Raw genomic sequence first — 15121 nt, forward strand, 5'->3', positions numbered from 1 at the left:
GGAGGAAGGAGAGCACAGTGGAATGTGAGGAAATGGAGAACCAAAAAATAATATATGTGTGTGTGGGTTGGGGGGGGGGGGGACTTTAGAATAATACTGTGAGCATTCCCCTGCCACAACCATAACATTGTAATCACATAACTTCCTGTTTTGCCCCATCAGCTGTTATAATGTGCAGGCTCAAGCCCCTTGAGAGGGGGCAGTAGGGGGCACCACTGTCAGTTTTGTCTCTGGACTCTTGGTTTGAACATATGCCCCTGGGTATAACGATGTATCCATTCAAACAAATTATGTCATGTTATAAATAACAATACAAATATATTTTTGTGTGTAGATGACAAGTTCACTTTAATTAGAGGTGAAGCTGCTTTTTACATGTAGTGTATTTGAATTACTTTGCATATAATAACAGGCAATAAAATCACGTTTAGTAAAGTATCATGTGGTTTATCATTTAAGTATCATGTGGTTTAATTCCAAAGTTTAAAAATGAATTAAATCAATGAATAACCATCTGTTATGGGATTTAAATCTACAGATGGAGCCCCTCTCATATGTCCGGCTCTCGCCAGACTGTCCCCGCTGGCAAGAGCCGGTGGAGAGGGACTCCATCAGACTGGGACGCACGTGCGTCTCACGAACACGCACATCCCAGTCTATCGGTGGTTGGGCAGTGGGACTCTCTGCCCTTCTCTTCTTCAGGGAGACGGGCAGGGTTGGGGTGGGGGTTGGGGCTGTGAGGGGGACCATCGGCGCAGGTGGGGAGCTCCGTTGCCACGGGGCGCGCGAGCATCTTGGGCGCACGCGCCCCCATGTGGGAGCTGGCAGCTGGCAATAGAATCGCCAAGCCCCTGCAAAGATGGCACAGGCTACATCTGTATGTTATTGAAAAGAAAATACCAAGTCAACAAAAAGCAAAGATTGGCAGAATCAATGGTGGAACAAGTGCTACAGGTTTGTGGTCAATGGGCCTTATTCGGACCTGTTCACTAAGCTGCATTTCCCCACAGCGTAGCAAACAGCTAAACGCTGCCCTGCTAAAAAAAAATTTTGCTGAATCCCCTCCTTAGCATGTGTACTCAAACACATCCCCTTGCATGCAGCGGAAGGGAAGAGAAATAATTTGATGGTTGCTGACCATCTAATGATTTTTTGGTACTTGTGTATTTTGGCGGCGCCCATTGCATCGCATACCATAAGGCATACGATGGTATGCGATGCGATATCGCGCGATGCTGTACAATGTCATACAATTTTTAAATTGTATGACATTGTACATGGCATACAATCCATACAATGCGATGCGACGCGATTAAACATTGTATAAGCACCCTAATGGGTGCTTACAATGTGAAATGCACCCCCATGCCACCCCCCCCACTATAAACGTGAACCCGAAGCGTGGCGAGCGCAGCGAGCCCACGAGGGGTGGCGGGACGCGTCCTCCGACCTTTTCATACCCCCACTATCCACGTCGGCGTGGAGTTGAGAATAGAAAGTGTGGCGAGCGCAGCGAGCCACCGAGCCCGAAGCGTGGCGAGCGCAGCGAGCCCCGGGAGGGTACGCGGAAACCTGTGAAGCCCGCGAGGGGACTCCGATACCTGTGAAGGTATCCGCGTCCCCTCGCGGGTCTCCATGCGCTCGTCACGCTTCGGGCTCGGTGGCTCGCTGCGCTTTCTATTCTCAACTCCACGCCGACGTGGATAGTGGGGGTATGAAAAGGTCGGAGGACGCGTACCGACGCCCCTCGCGGGCTCGCTGCGCTCGCCACGCGTCGGGTTAACGTGTATAGTGGGGGGGGGGGTGGCGTGGGGGTGCATTTCCCATTGTAAGCACCCATTAGGGGGCAAAAATCGCGTTGCATCGCATGCTACGCGATGCATGCCATGCACATCGCGTAGCATGCGCTACGCACATGTGCGATGCACATCGGGGGCACCGCTATAATACACAAGTACCGATTTTTCTCCTCTTCGCTAATAAAAGTCATTCAAAACTAACTTTTATTTACACCGCTTATCACTGAATACGGGGCGGACACTGATGTCAAGTGATGTCAGTCACCCGCCCTGAGCAATCAATGCCACACCTGCATTCCAAGGGGAGTTTTTATGGGGACACCCATAAAATGCTGGGCGTTTACCTGCTATAGCTCCCTGTCTGCCCCCACGCACCCCCTCTGGATCAAACGGCCCGGCGAGTGTGAAGCTCATGCGCAAACCCCAAATATCGGAAATGATGCCGAATTCGGAATCAGTCCCAATATGTGGCCTGGAGCAAGCTTCTCTGCTCTGCATTTGCACTGAACCACTGAAGTTTGAATCCTAATAATTAGCCCAGAGTATGCAAGGTAATGCTAGACACTAGTACATACACACAAAACTCAGGCAACATTATAGCCAGATATCCACCTTAATATTGCTCGAAGCATTGGTGATAATGCAAAACTTTAATTCATGTAGATTTATTTCCATTACAGCACATGCATCTATGAAATGTGATTTTCTTTAGGGAATCCACTGACTCCAACTAACATCTCTGAGACATCCTGCTCATGCGTCGGACAGGCCCGCGAGTGCGCACTTTCACATGTATTGGGAAAATGGGGGTTGGATTACTTATGTGATCCATACTGAATAAAGGCCATGGTAATCTAACATATTCTGATTTTGTTTAAACACTATTTTCCAGTAATAATTAAATGACTTTACCTAATAAGCAGCATTGAGTTATTATATATGCAGCATAAAAGCTTAACTGGAGATCGGAAGCCTATCCACAGTATGTAAATGATTAGGAGCAGTTTTAAAAATGTATCATGTAAATATATTTAATGTACAGGTTGAGTATCCCTTATATAAATATCCGTTATCCAAATTATTCCGAAAACCATACATTTCAGAAAGTGAAAAAAATATATATATTTTTGATAAAAGCACTACTAGGGACATCTGTACCAGCACTAGTAAGGACATGATATGTAACTGGCACTACTAGGGACATCTGTACCAGCACTAGTAAGGACATGATATGTACAGATAGAGCGGGCCTTATTATTGCTGGCGGAGCGCCAGGACCGTGTCCCTGGCGATCCGCCAGCAATCTGGCGCTCTGGCTGAATGAGACGCTCGTGCGTCTCCCACGCACGAGCGTCTCAATAGCCGGGCGGCGAGGCGGCGCGGCGGGTGCAGTCCTGCCCGTCTCCAGCTTCAGGGAGACGGGGGGGCTGCGGGGGGGCGGTGTGGACCGGCGGGGACCCGGGGAAGCCGGCGGGGACCCGGGGAAAGGCACCGTCGGAACGGGACGCGCGTGCACCTCGTGCACGCGCGTCCCCTTCCGACATACAGATGGCGAGGGGCGGGGGATGGCGGGTGGCGAGTCCTCCGCCATCCCCAGCAAAGACAAGCCCGGCGCCATCTGTAACTGGCACTAAATATCTGCAAGACAATGATTGCTTGGCATTTAAATTCAGTATCTTAGATAGTACACAAACTTTGTGCATAAAACAAGGTTTCAAAACATGAAACAAAATATATTTCATGTGTTTGATGTGTTTGTACAACATAAATGCAAGATACCTCAAGATACATCATTGAAATATAAAAATATTCTGAAATACGGAATAATCCGATATCCAAAATTCTTCCGGTCCCGAGCATTTTGGATAAGGGACACTCAACCTGTAGTTATAAAAGCATACGATATAGGTCAACAATGTTCTTTTACATTTCACACGGTGTTGCAGATTTTTTTCTGTGTTCGCATTTTAATTATGTAGATTAAATAACAATTAAGTTACTTTCTGCACATAAAAGGGATCACCTAAGCAGCAATGTGGAAGCAGATGAACTAAGCAGCGGTTTTGGTGGTTTATAAATAGTGAGATTTACTAAAGTCAAAACTACACATACTGTAAGATCATAGACATATCTATAATCATCATCCAGTAACATAGTCCGATACTGTGGGCCAGATGTATCAAGCTTCAAAAAGTGATAAAGTGGAGAGTTATAAACAACCAGCCAATCAGCTCCTACCTTTCATTTTTCAAACCCAGCCTGCAGCCTACAAGGCAGGTAGGAGCTGATTGGCTGGCTGTTTATCACACTCCACGTTATCACTTTTTTAAGCTTGATACATCTGGCCCACAGTATCGGACTATGGGCCTTATTCTGATCGGTGCGGCCCGATCAGAATATGCGGCCGCGACCGTGCAGGCGAATCCCCGCCTTCCATACGGATCGCCACCTGCCGTCCGTACGCGGATATGTGGCGATCCGCATGAAATTGGACGGGGATACGCCTCCTCCGTCTTGGGAGCTGCCCCTGCATTCGATGGTTGCCGAACATCGAATGCAGGGCCGCACGCTCCACCAGGTCCCGCAACACAAGACCACACGGACACTTGTCCGTGTAAAAACATGTATGGGGGCGGGCAGCTGACATCCGGCGATGTCAGATGCCCGCCCCGTACCCACGCGTCACGGCCTCATTACCATGCATACGCCCCGTGTTTGCATGGGAACGCCCATGAAACGGGGGGCGTATGCATAGGGTAATGAGGCTAAGTAGCCCCTCACGCCCCTCTACGCCCCCTGTGCGGCGTATAAAGAATCCGTGCGGCGAAATCGCCTGCACATGCGCAGAGTGACCTCTGCACATGCGCAGACGATCAACATCGGCGGGCCGTCCGCATGCGGGAATATCCGCACCGATCAGAATAAGGGCCTATGTACCTGGATGGTGATTATAGATATGTCCATGAATGTATGTGTAGTTTTGACTTTAGTAAATCTCACTATTTATAAACCACCAAAACCGCTGCTTAGTTCATCTGCTTCCACATTGCTGCTTAGGTGATCTCTCTTATGTACAGGAAGTAACTTAATTGTTATTTAAACTACATAATTAAATGCAACTATCCTAAAATAGTTTATATGAAGTATAATTTATATATGCATTTTTTTTATTTGACAGATTAGCATTCAAAAGACATTTTTTTAAAGCAGTATTCCTCTAAAAGACCTCTTCTTAAAAAACCCAATTTAGATCCAGACTGCAGGAACAACTACAGACCGGTATCAAACCTTCCTTTTCTAGGAAAAGTCATTGAAAAAGTCGTTGCAAATCAACTAGAAACCCGCCTGATATCTCATGATATGTATGATCCATTCCAATCAGGATTCAGGAGAAGACATAGCACTGAAACAGCCCTGGTATGTGTGCTAAACGATCTTCTGATGGCAAGAGACAGAGGTGACTGTTCAATCTTAATCCTTCTGGATCTCTCTGCAGCATTTGATACTGTGGACCATGGGCTTCTGATTGAGCGCCTAAAAAATTTCTGTGGACTGGATGGCACAGTACTAAGCTGGTTTAAATAATTTCTCGCTGGCAGGTCACAGAGAGCTTTTCTTCAGTTCCTTAAGTATTGTTTATGAAAAGCTTTTCTGTACTGTATTACATTCATTCTATCTGTTAAGCGCCTTGAGTCCTATTGGAGAAAGAGCGCTATATAAATAAAATTATTATTATTATAAAGATGACATGCTGATTTTGTGGCAGCTAAAGTGGGGCTATGTCCTGACCACAAGAAAAATCAGGATGTCCTGCTTCCTGCTGCTCTGCTCAAGAAAAGGGGTCATGTACCGAACACCTTGGTCATTCAACCAATTAAGCCATCTGCTTTCTGTGAATAATAATGCATAATGACTTACTCCTCTAACAAGACCTACACCCAGATAAGACAACCTAGGGCCAATACAAAAATAAAAAGCAGTAGTGCCAATATTCAAAGTTCTCATTGAAGGAATGTTTACATATATATTAACACATTCAAGCAAACACAAAAATGACTAGGCATGTAACTTTTGGTAAGCATACATATATAAAAGTCACTGTAAACATATTTACCAATGATCTCTTGCCTGCAGCAACTGCACAAGGGGAGCCATTGGCCAATGGGGATCCAACAGAGAGGGAACCAGTGGCTTCCTCTCCTGAAAAATGTGAACGTTAATAGGCCATATGCTACAATAGGATAGTGCCCTCTGGACATGGAGTTATCGTATCAGGGCTAAGCAACATTCATTGATGTCAGCATTATTTTCTCTTCTGCAGAGAAGACAGCTGAAGAAGGAAGAGGAAGGAAGAAAAAATAAATCTGTAAGTAAAGTACTGCAGAACAGGAACAAAGATACACGGGACCTCATACAGCTTAACACATTTAGGCTTTATGGGCAAATTAGCAATGCAATGGAATCTGTTACATACAGATGTGTCTAAATACATCTAACCTCCTTGCACTTTAATCAGTACTAGTCACACCATGCCGTGTTGCAATTTGTTAGTACAAGCATCTTTTTGAGCAAATTTTTACTTTAAAATGTGTCCTATTAGCAAAAAAAGATTAGGATGAATAGGATACAGAACTATAGAATGCTCAAGCAGTTTATGCTAATTAAAATGCTATGCAGCATGCCTATATTCTGTTTGCGACTGTGACTGTATCTGCATGTGGAATGCTAAAATTTAACATTCCATTTAGCATTTAGATACAGGAACATTCACACACAGAATATAGGCATGCCACATATAATTTTAATTAGCAGAATCTGCTTTTGTGTCCTATTCACATAGCGATGACAATAAAATTTAAAAAAAATTGCAAGAAAACATGCCCAACGCTAACAGAGTTGCACGGGACCCAGGGATCTCCCCCTGCATGGCATATTGGTCAACAGGCCATAGGTCCACACATGGAAAAAGTCTTCATAGCTTAGGCCAACATGGTGAAAAGATCGACATGGAAAAGGTCGACATAAGTTTTTACATTATTTCGTGTTTTTTGCCAACATACTGTAGGTCGACATGAACATTATATAATTGTGCAGCGTCCCCTTGCATGGCTCCCTTCGCTTACCATGCTTCAGGAACACTCTTATTATATAACTTTATGAGCATTTGGGTGGTAAAGTATGAAAAAAACAAGATTTTTAAAGAAAAAAACATGCAAAAAACTCATGTTGACCTTTTTCAAGTTGACTGTTTCCATGTTGACATATTTCTTGCACCAACCTTTTTCATGCGTTAACCTATGGCCTGTCAATCAATAGTGGTCGACCTATTGACTGTCGACCTTGTTACTGTGACCGCATCCAATATTAAGAACACAAGGGCAAGTTCCTTCACAAATGGACAAACCCATGCACAATGCAGGGGGGGGGGGGTGCAGATATAACATGTGCAGAGAGAATTAGATTTGGGTGGGGTTTTACATTAAAGTGAGATCTATATTGCAGTGTAAAAATAAAGCAGCCAGTATTTACCCTGCACAGAAACAAAATAACTCACCCAAATCTAAATCTCTGCACAAGTTACCTCTGCCCCCCCCCCTGCAATGCTCATGGTTTTGTCCATTTAAGAGGGAATTTACCTTTGCGAATGAACCAGAATAAGGGCCAATGCACACTATTGTCAACATTAGTATACCATACATAGGGCATTATTCTGGTCGGTGCGTACTTTCCCGATTTCCTACCGAGCGGTCCGCACGCCACGCTGTGCGGTGGCGTGCGGACATCGTCCGTAGAAACGCCCACCGGTCCTCCGCATTCGGACGGACTCACTCTTTAAGAACAGGGCGTGTGTACGGACGACATACAAACCTTGCGTGTGCGGTGGACACGCACAGATTCTGCACGGTCTTACAGCGTAAGCACAGTCTTACCGCGTCAGAACGTACGGGAACCTGGCCGTACGCACCGATGCGGAGTATTTACGCAAAATACAACACTATTTATCTAAGCACAGACAGCGATCACATGACCCACTTAGGCAATTAGGCAACCTCATTAAAAAGGGATTTTTATCTATTTGAATCAATTAAATTCTAATATATACTGAAACACATTACTACTACATTCATTACACACATTAACCCTTACAGCATGTGAACCTAACATACATCTATATACAGTATTTACATTTTGCTTATTGAAAAGATTCTAAACAAGTTACACATATACTTTTACATTTTAAAAAAACACACAGACAACTTCGAACTGTAATAAACAATTTATTGGCTGTACAAAACTGGGTTTAAACCCCCCCAAAAAATAACAATTAAATCTCGCCATCCAGGAGACGGTCAAATTCCGCCAGGACCTGGCGCAGGTGGCCTCTTATACGTAAGAGGGCCCCACGGAGACCCTCTTGTGCTTGGGCTGGCTCATCTGTGGACAAATTAAAAATGGTAAAATTACTAATGATATTCATGCATACATTTAACATAGTCATACCTAAATTTGAAACATGCACCGTGACAGGTGTGTGTATATATATATATATATATATATATATATATATATATATATATGTATATAGACACATATATAACTATATATATGACACATACATCTATACATACATGCATACATACTACATGGAAAGCCTGTTTTTTCCCCTCTACCCTTTACTCTGTAGAACACCTCACAGTCATAGTGCTCCTTCTGAATACAAACCCACCCATGACTAAGCTCTGAGAAGCATGTCACGCGCTGCACCAATCCCAATTCAGCAAACAAAGTTCAGTGTCTGTTATATGATGGAGCGTGGCATGGGACTTAGTCAACTCTCAGGAATGCACAGTACATTTGTGCAATCAAGCATGGCTTGCCTACTGATGGTCTGCTCCAGAAATCATTGTCATAATGCCAGTTAGGTGAAGCTGCAGCACTAACCCACTCCCATGCACAAAATCATTACTAAGACAAAATCAACACACAATTATACATGCAGGCCGCAGGGGGTGGTTACCTAGAGAAGGGCCCAGGGGCACTGACCAGTTGTTACTCCATTCTAAGCCACGCCTGTCCATACTCCATTTATGTCATACTTAATCTAGTTTAGAAAGATCAATCACCAGTAAACTCTACTCACCTATATGAGGCTACAGATAGTATGCTTGCAGCAGGGACATGTAACCCTTACATGAGCAAGTCATCCCTTTCTTCCAGGATACAGATTAACTACACTGGTTCATTGACACTTAGGGGGACATTTACCAAAATGGATTCGTAGAAAAAAGGTGTATTAGTAGGCAGAAATACACCTTTTTTTTACGAATTTGTATTTTCGGGATTTACAATCCCAAAAATACAACAATTCGTATTCCTAAAGATGGAACATTCGTATTTGTATTTACAAATACGAATGTCCTACACCATCGATAGGATACGACAGAAATCACCATTCAAAAGAATGGTGATTCCTGATTTACTAAGCAGCCGTATGGATAATACGGCTGCTAAGTGATGTAAAACACCCACGCAAATACGACAGGAAAATACACCTTGCTTTCCCTGTCGTATTTGCTTTAAGCCTGCACGGATCAGTCAGATCCGTGCAGGCTTTAGTGTAAAAAAATAGAAAAATAAAATAAAAAATAAAAAAAACGGCGTGGGGTCCCCCCCCACAGCCATAACCAGCACCAGGCTGAAGGAGCCGGGGCCGGTAATTAAAAATCAGGGAACCCGACAAATAGGGGTTCCCCGATTTTTAACAACCAGCCCCAGGCTCCTGCTCTGGGGCTGGTTCCCAAAATACGGGGGACAAAATGACTAGGGGTCCCCCGTATTTTAAGAACCAGCCCCAGGCAAAACCAGCCAGCAGGGTAATGCCACAGCCGGGGGGAGACTTTTTATACAAGTCCCCCCGGCCAAAGCATTAACCCTACCGACCAGTCAGCCTGGCATGGGGCCCTGGGGGAGTGGTTGTTAAAAATCGGGGAACCCCTATTTGTCGGGTTCCCTGATTTTTAATTACCGGCTCCAGGCTCAGTCAGCCTGGTGCTGGTTTCGGCTGTGGGGGGGACCCCACGCCGTTTTTTTTTTTTTATATTTATTTATTTTTCTATTTTTTTTTACACCTTGCAGCCTGCACGGATCTGACTGATCCGTGCAGACTGCTAGAAAAATTTGTATTAGCGGCCGTATATACGGCCAGCTAATACGAATCGTTCGGAGGGTTACAAAGCAGTCGTATCTGACTGCTTTGTAATTTCCCCTCCGGAACACGACTTTGCATATGACTAAAACAGTCGTATGCAGCCGTAGGGGAAATACCAATACGAAAAACTAGGTTTTTCATATTGGTAAATTTCCCCCTTAAAATCGACCTGAAAGCCATCCCCACAACCTGTGTCATTAATATGTGTCCTGGATGAAAGGGATGGTTTGCCCACCCTATCTAACCCCTAAGTGTGTCTGTTGCTACCCAGTTTGTTTTATCACTTTATAGTATTGAAAAAAACAATTGAATCACCAGTGCTACATAGCAAATAGAAGATGACAAAAGGAATAATGATTCTTTATCTATACATACCAATTTCTGGTGCCTGCACCACCTCACAGGCCTCCTCTTCTTCTGTGGCCTCCTCATGTGGCACCTCAGCCTCTTCTGCCACCTCGTCCTCCAATGCCACCACCTCAGCTGCCCACACATCCTCCTCCACTTCCTCCCTTTCCTCTTCCTCCACTTCCTCCCTTTCCTCTTCCTCCACTTCCTCCGCCACCCCTTCTTCAATGCCAACCTCCTTGGCCATTACTTCTTCCGCCTCCTCCTGGCCCTGGGAAGCCTCGGATTCTTCTCGGGCCTGTCTTGCTCGTTCCCGTGCTGTGTTTGTGAAAAAACAAAAAAGTGCCAATTAGGGGTCATTTGTATTAAGCCTTATCAAGCTAGAAATGCAAAGGTTATAAGTAGAGATAAATGTACAGGCAATCACCTCCTTAGTGGCTTTTACAAAACACAGCCTGTAACATGGCAGGTATGCTGTGACATTTGGCCCATTGTAAGCATCACAAGCATTAATCCTCACCAATAACATATTTTATGACCATTACAGGGTGTCAAACAGGAAGTAGCACACATATAGTGTATGCCATGTTTAACTCATGATCAGGCTGGTTACCTTATTGGCTTAAATAATGTCATGTAAGCAATCATGTACAAATGGCCATTTAATGTATAAACACTCACATCTCGCAATCCTGGCCCTGATTTGCTGGAGCAAATCCGGCTGGCGACGTCTCAAGTCTGACCACCGCCGCTCCAGCTGTGCGATGGTCCGCCGCACCTGCGTGCGGGCGTATATGCGCCGGCGGGCCACCGCATAGGCATTCCGCTTCTGCCGATTGGTTATGAAGGGCCCTGCACGGCCCAGCCTGGTCTCCATAACGGCGACCAGTGTCCTTAGTTCTGCTGGCGAAAAAGGGGCTGCTCTGCCATAGGCCGCCATCTTAGCAATGGCACAAATCAAGCCATCATGTCCTGTCATTGGTTGATCAGAGTGATATTTGGTATTAACTTTATTGTTCATTTTGACAGTAACAGCGTGTATGCGCCAGAACAGACGGCTAACCCATTGCATCGCAAACCCACATGTGCTGTACCTTTGCAAAGTTTAGCAGACCATGCCATTACTTACTATCTCCTAAACAGATATTGTAAAATAAGATGGGAACCCATTATATATAATCTATGACATTCACCAAACATGGGTATAAGCAACAGGTGAAATAGTCTGCATCACTAGCCACTTACACCTAACTCAACAAGGTACTAAACAGCTAGTTGATAGTGAAAGCTATGCAGCAGAAACATAGCAAATAGTGGCAGACCTTTTCCCAATATTAGGCCATGGTGCCATGTGTACACTTACCTTCTACTGGCCCACACTAGAGAGGTGGAATGAAAAGTAGCTAGCATCAAGGCTGAATTTGGAGACCTTTTACATGTGATTTGTATGCTAGCACTGATTACTTGTGCCTAAGTGGTGGACTGGATTTACATATGGAATGGGTATTGTCATTTGTACTACATACCAAACAAGTGCTCAGTACAGAATGTACATGTGAAATGTACATTCACATATACATTTCATGTCTGACCTCAGTTTTATTTGGTCATTGGTGTAAAAATCTGCATTTACCTACTAAATCAGACTTACAAAGTTTGCCAGGTTTTTTTTTTTTTAAAATTCCCCAGCTAGGGGCGTGGCCTATGCGCCGCACGGTTGACGCGGCCATACGGAACGCGGATGTTCGCCAATTACAGAAATAGTATATAAAGGTGTGTTAGACAAATGCAATGTGGTTGCACACATGTCTGCATCTCTATCTGAGGAAGAGCAGGAGTGGCAGGACCTATTTGCCCGCATGGACTCCAGCACCACCTATGTCCCCATCAACCCAGACCAGCCATTGGGGCAAGAGCAGCCAGATGGGCCATCTACATCAGGCCAATCATCAGCTGGCCCATCTTCAGCCTCAGCAGAAGCATTGGGAACACAGCAGGTGGCTTCCCAACAGAGTAGCCTGGCCAGCACTTCGAGTACAGCGACAGGTGGCCGTGGCCGTGCCAGTCGTCGTGGCCGTGGACGAAATAGGGCAACAGAGGAACCAACCACCAGAAACATGGCATTCGAAGCACAGGAGCTTGCCATCCTGGTGCCCCGCGCACGGGATTGGATCGAGTGTCCACAGGACCGGTTGACACACACAAGGAGATGGAAGATCTGGGAGGACATAACGGCGGAGATTAATGCGGTGGCTCCACAAGTTCGTGAGACGGAGCACGTTAAGAAGAGGCAAGTTCATGTGTGTTACATTTGAGCAGTACAAGACCAGTAATGTTTACATTAGATATTAGATGGAGTTGGTCAATAGGCGGTTACGTTGCTTGGAGGCACAGACATGTTTGATAGTTATTGTAGGGTGAGTGTGAGTGTATCTTCTAAGGGTTGGTTTTCAAATTTAATATAATCTAAGTTTGGTGTCATGAGGCACATGTTGTCATCTGTTGCAGATTGCAATGGGTGCTACAGCAAACATGAGGAGTGACATGTATTAATATGTAAACTTTGATTGCAGGTGGCACGACTTCAAAACGAACCTCAAGAAGAAATTGACCCAGCGGTGGGAACACAGCCACACCTCTGGGGCTGGCCCCATGCCATCAAAGCTGAAGCTCACCCCCCTGGAAGAGATGGCAGAGTGCTGCATTGCAGTCGAGGAGGTCCGGGGGGTGAGCACCATGGACAGCGAGGCCCCAGCGGAAGTCATGGCTTCTTTGCTTGAAGGTAATTATTTGCCATGCCATAAGTAGCTGGTTCTAATTTTGCATGGAATGTGTTGTAATTGTAATTTTCTCTTTCACCAGCATCCCCACCGCTTGGGCAAGAATCTCTTGAGGAGGTTGAGGAGTCTGTGCCACCTGCCACCAGTACCAGGCCCCTGCAGCAGTAGCCACTGACCGCGGCTGAATTGGCCACGTGGGGGCATGTGCTTGGCAATATTCACCAGCAGGGAGAGTCGGCATCAGAGCGGGTGCGTAGGACCGAGGAGGTGTTGCAGGGTTTGGTCAGCAGCCAGCAGACTATTGCTGGGAGCCTGCAGGCTATTGCTGAGGCCCAGCAGGCCATGGCTGGCACCCAGCAATCAATTGCTGCTAGCCTGCAGGTGCTGTCTGATCAAGCCCTGCGGCAAAATGACCTCCTCCTCCACCATAATGAGCTTATGGTGGAGCTAGTTGCCAGCAATAGGGTCCTAATGTCATCCGTTTCTGGTGCATTACCACCATCATCACTCCCTGCTGCCAGAGGGGGAAGACGATCCACCCCCTCCCCAGCATCTGCTCCACCTGGCCCACCATCTGACCGTGGCCGTGGGCGAAGAGCTGCTGCACGTGGCAAGGAGCCTGGCAGGGGAAAACGTGCCCGCAAATGAACTTGTGTCCGCATTAATCTCCACCCTTATGTCTTCCCAAATCTTTCATTGAGCTGTGTGTGTCAGCTTCCTGTGTCCAATTCCGTGCAGAGGGTACCCACATTTGCCCTCGCTTCGAATGTCATGTTTGGTTCCCCTGTTGCCCAGTTTCGGCTACCATTACTGTGTGCTGTACTTGAAGTGTTGGTGCTATACTTTTGTTGTGAAGCCACCTGATGTGTTCCTAATGATTCTGCTGTGGCTATGTATGTCTAGAATACATGGATTTATTATATATTATTTAATTGTCTTCCTGTTATGCTACCTTTTATTTTGTGGCGATTTGACATTTATTTGATAAGTTCATTTAATAAATGTTTATTTGTTTCCCCCAAATGTGTGGTTTAATTGATACATGTCGAAGTGACATGTGTATTTGTATTATTAATATGAAGTTGTGTTTATTATTTGCAGTGTAAAAGTGTGTGAAAAGTGCAGCATTTATGTGTGTGTTTAGTAATGTTCCATTTAAGCTGCAATGGTTCCAATTGAAGCAGTGACAAGCGTGTAATTAACAAGTAATGAGTAAAGTAGGTGAGTGTATTGTGTTCAGCTGACATTGGTTGAGGTGCGTCCGTCCTGATTAGGCGTTCCGATTGCCTAGCGCATAACCGAGTGGTGTCCGCAAAGCAATACTTGCTTATGGACACCGCATATTTCTTGCCTTTTTGTTCGCTTGCATTCGGCGTGCTATCCGAATGCACGCCTACCAAAATAAGTGCACTCCCCCGTGTCCGCCCATGTTTCCGCCCAGTTTAGCCCACTTTGAAAGTACGCCCCTGTGTCATTCCGAATGACGCCCATAACACGCCCATATTTCCCGAGTGATTGCGGTGCACATTTCTGTACGGGATTATTGCGAACAAGTACGTAGACCATGCGTGGCACATGCGCATAGCGTTCCCCACGCATGCGCAGACGGCTAAAAAACGCCATCCGAAAGTATTCGGAAATATACGCACCAACCAGAATAAGGGCCCTAGACACAACTCACAATAATTCCCACTTTCCATTCACTGTGGACACGCAGATGAGCAAATGCATTGCTGAGCTCCCCTCGTTTCTGGTAACAATGGAATTGAGAAGTCTTATATTTTAAACATGATACTTTTTTCATAGTACAGCTCATATCAAATCATTTTGAATAATAGTAAATAAATAATGGCTTTAATTCATTCACAAAATTTCATCCAAGTGCCAGTTGAGCTCCGCATTATGTCAGTATGATTGTCAGTCTTATGCTTAGTAAGGCACCTGTCAAACAGTGTGATGTACATATAGATGAGTCCTGCATTCTC

At 45.3% G+C, this 15121-nt stretch overlaps 1 long non-coding RNA gene across 4 annotated transcripts in view; it reads right to left on the reverse strand.

The window, feature by feature from the left end:
• LOC146059706 (uncharacterized) overlaps positions 1–15121 on the reverse strand; it is a 95148-nt gene that overhangs the window by 49813 nt on the left and 30214 nt on the right. For all 4 annotated transcript variants that reach the window (XR_014470307.1, XR_014470305.1, XR_014470303.1 and 1 more), the window contains 2 exons: positions 14818–14886; positions 5914–6129 (listed from right to left, as the gene is read on the reverse strand). This is a non-coding gene — a long non-coding RNA (uncharacterized LOC146059706). The remainder of the gene's footprint in view (positions 1–5913; positions 6130–14817; positions 14887–15121) is intronic.

Source organism: Crinia signifera, chromosome 1 (genome assembly GCF_055691185.1).
Source record: "Crinia signifera chromosome 1, ASM5569118v1, whole genome shotgun sequence".
NCBI lineage: Eukaryota > Metazoa > Chordata > Amphibia > Anura > Myobatrachidae > Crinia > Crinia signifera.